This window comes from Triticum aestivum, chromosome 2B, assembly GCF_018294505.1.
Source record: "Triticum aestivum cultivar Chinese Spring chromosome 2B, IWGSC CS RefSeq v2.1, whole genome shotgun sequence".
Taxonomy (NCBI): Eukaryota; Viridiplantae; Streptophyta; class Magnoliopsida; order Poales; family Poaceae; genus Triticum; species Triticum aestivum.
The window spans coordinates 116,599,043-116,603,114 of NC_057798.1; the positions used below are offsets into that span (position 1 = coordinate 116,599,043).

Sequence of the window (4,072 nt, forward strand, 5' to 3'; positions counted from 1 at the left end):
ATGATTTTTCAAATATATTCCAGTAAAGAATACTCTGCTACTGTTTTGGCTCTCTTATTAGGTAAAAGATAATGGACTTATACTCCAGTAGAGAATCCTCTGCTACTATTTTCATTCAAAAAGCTGATGGAAGAAATATTACCTCACATCATCTCCGTTGCACATATATGCATGCAAACATCAAACATTCTAAGCTTGCAAAATGTCGTCTACATCCACGAAAGCATGCAAAAAGCCAGAGGGCCTGCATCATGTGAAAATCTGTAAACTGAAGAGATGTGGGTTCTCAGCGGATAATCAGCGGCCACGGCTCATGCATGGGTGATCTACCGCTTTTTTAGGGGACTAGTAAAAATGTACGTGCAACGCACGTCTTAACAAATATAAATGTTAATAACTACTCCCTCTGTCTTAAAATGTATCACATTTTTTTGTATCAATCTAGACCAAAAAAATCTTATATTTTGAGACAGAGGGAGTACTATATTATTTGATGTACATTTTCTAAAATTTGAGTAATTGTTAACTGCAATAACAATCGAGCACGGAATATTAAAGCACTATATATCCCACGCACTAAAATATTAGAATATCTTTCAACAAATTTGTTTGAAACAAATGCTCCAACAAATACTTTCAGGCATTGTTTAGATCATACATAGTGTTGCTGAAACCCTACTGGTGCAATGTTCAAATCATCATAGATCATCTAGTCCAACACATGGATAAAACCGGGCTGTCCATTTGTAGCAGCAAGGTGGACCACCAGTTCCTGTACATGCTTATGCCTCTTTAGATCCAGATTCAATCAAAAAGAGAAGTCTTCCACTCTACATGTAATAGGGCAGAGTGTAAAAATTTTAGAAATGCGGATAACAATCATAACCAGAAGAAACTTAGAAGAAGATAATTGGATTGTTTTGTTTTAAAATTGGTAACATTTATTTGGTATTTATTTAGCACCAGAGAAATTGCTTTTAATGTGATGGGTGGACATTACTCTAAGCATATAAAATCAAGAGGCAGTAAGAGTGCAATCCAAATATCTTTAGAATATGTCAGTGAAAATTGCAACTACCTATAACCGATTTATAAAACATGTCAATATATCTTCAGAACATGTCAGTGAAAATTGCAACTACCTATATCCTGTATAAGCAGTGCAATCTCTCGTTTCATGACCAGAAAATAAGACTGTCATAGGATTGGATTAAGGTAATAAATGGCGTCAAATACTTTGATAACAACATGGCACGACAAATACTCTGATAACAACATGGCTTGACGTAGAACTGCATACCTGGTTGCCTGTTCGATCATTTTCAATGCAGTATCAGTGTGCTCCAACCAAATAAATTGCTATTAAGCTCTGCAAAGACACCTCTTCTGTAACACTCAAGAGAATAAACTAAGTCAAAAATAACAGATAAAACAAATAATGTGATAAAAATAAAGCCATTCTTGGGAAAAAATGTGTACTAAATGTTTTGATGCCACTCAAATTGTAAACCAAGACACCATTGTGGTCATGTTGTTGCATATAGTAACACACCCTGGATCCATCACAAGCCTATATGTCAGCAGACCTTGGCGAGCGTGTACCCCCGCAACGCCATCCGTGGCCTGGTGACTACGACAAATAATTCGTTCCATATAAGTATAGCTAGAAGTTACTGTATGGTGGGTATGTGATTGATCCACCAACCTGTCCGCTGTTGAGGCTATCTCGACCTGATAGGGGGGGCTGGCCTAGCTGTGTTAGTGAAAACTAAAGTGACTTGTGAATTTCAGGTTCGGACAAATAGGCAGTGCCCAATTGGCCAGATGTTCGAACCTGTCCAGTTGCAAACTGCAGTGCACAAACCAGCATGATTCAAGGATAGGTTTTCAATTGTCACACTTTTTCATCATTAAAAAATCTAGTCTATGTGAACAATGCTGACTATAAGGTAATCCTAGTCCCCTTCTGAAGTAACTTCTAAAAAATCAAGACGAAGAGGTTGGTTATTAATTTGCAGCAACGATGGTGCAGAAAAATTTACCAAATTAAATATTGTGTAACCTCATTAGGCATGTAGGCAGAAAAAAAGTGAACTGCTTCACCTCTCGAATCTTATTTTCCTCACCAAAATCTTGAGTGTAAACAGAAAAAAAAGTGAACTGGTTCACCTCTCGAATCTTATTTTTCTTCCATAAATCCAATTCTACATCTGCATAGCAAAATATAAAATTATAAGTACCTGCAAAAGATAGGTTAATTGATTTTGGTTCTGTGGACTACCATAATTATGTATTAGTACTAATTCAGACCAGCATAAAACAGCTTCCTATTATGGACAATAGGAAACATAAAATGACTCGTGACTACAAGGACTTGTTTATGCACAGAATTAGAAGATGCTTTACAATATCTAACTGATAAATACAGGTGTGATGGCGCAACAGCACGTACAGGTGCAATAACACAGACCCAGGAGAGCTTCTTGTTCCTCTTTCTCTGAAATTGCCATTTCAGGTCATTTAACTATGTACTGCAAGCATATAAATCTTGTCTATATCTTACCATGAACGTGATGGAAAAATGCTAAGATATAGGCCAAAAGGGCAACAGCCAACACAGCATTTAGACTCTATTTAAACAATATTTCCTCCTTAGCAATTTTCCCGTGCATTCAGTTCAGAATGCTCAAATAATGAATTTTCAGCATTCTGATATGCAACAATGTTGGCAAGATTTGAACAAATGCCATGTTCAATTATAGAATGAAAGAAAATAACAACCTAGCAAGAACATACACTCAGTATATGATTGACAAATTCTAAGAACTGCACAAAGGTACCCATGAAGCGGAGTATGACATGGTAGGTTTTGAAGGCGCTGACCTTTAGATCCCTCCTGAACTCATACTACTCGTCAGCGTCTTTTGGGATGAGGGTGTGCTTGAGCTCGGACGGATCCATGTCATGGTGTACTTGGGACGTTGAGGGACGTTGAGGGGCGGCGGAGGAGAACTGACGGGCAGCGGGGACGGGATCCGTGGGAATTGGGGAGAGGTGTGCGGGTGAGGGAGTTGTTCCATTTTTTCTGGGGAAAAAAGAGATATACAGTAGATAGAATCAGAGAAATACAAAAAAGCCTTAATTGTTTCCCATAATTAAGGGATCGTGGGAAGGAAGATAGCGGGGTCGTTATCTCCGATCGCGTGGACGCGGGCGGCAGAGTTTTCGTCCGCCGAAGAAATTGGTAGATGCACATTTAAGAAGGGTTAGTTGCTATTTTAATGGTTAGATTAAAATGAGTGGACTCGATCGTGTGGCTTTCGTTGATCCGGGTTGTTGTGTGTACGTTACGCGGGGTGCGTTTAGCGGTGAATATGTTTGCTTGTTTAATAGTAGTATAGATTAAGAATGCGCGCTACAGGACGGACATAAAGCTGCTCATCTCCATCCCCTCCACGTTCGCAACGAGGCCCTGGAGCTGGGCCCCGAGATGCTTCAAGTCAAGGGGTAGCAAGGCGCGTGGTGTGTGCCATCGTGGCCCTTCTCCTTGTATGATCTCGTAGATCCATTCTTTCTTTTTCATCCGTAGTGTGTTGCGTTTTTTCGTTCTTTCCATCCTGTTCTATTGTGGCTGTGCCTTTCCTATTTTTTCTGTTTTCTCTCCTTCCTTAATGTCCTTCCTTGATTCTTGGAGCGCCTTGCTGATTTCAGATCACACACATATATAAATTGCTATTTCGCAAAAAAAACATATATAAATCGATGAATATTTATGTAAAAAGACGAGGTGGTACTATTTAATATAAATTGAGTCCTTTTGAAATAGAAGTCATGAGTACTTCGGCTGGACGTAGCCTTCAGTTCTATTTGTGAGGTCTGAAGTTAGATTCCTGTTGCTATCGATTATATTTTTGCCTGATGGGCTGCCTTCGTTGCCTCTTATCTTGGGCCTGGGCCGGGCGGAATTTTTTGCAATAAAAGCGGGTGGGCGACAAAATTAAATCCCAGCATAAACTCGTATGCATACCAAATAAAACGATAGATTCCTTCTCTTTCTCAAACAGCTAGTGGA

The 4,072-nt window shown here is 39.2% G+C and overlaps 1 long non-coding RNA gene across 1 annotated transcript; it reads right to left on the reverse strand.

The window, feature by feature from the left end:
* Positions 1 to 547: 547 nt before the first annotated feature.
* On the reverse strand, positions 548 to 3,054 carry LOC123040735 (uncharacterized). Its single transcript, XR_006418247.1, has 3 exons — positions 2,884 to 3,054; positions 1,301 to 2,210; positions 548 to 830 (listed from the first exon to the last, which is right to left on the reverse strand). It is a non-coding gene; the product is annotated as an uncharacterized lncRNA (long non-coding RNA).
* Positions 3,055 to 4,072: the final 1,018 nt, after the last annotated feature.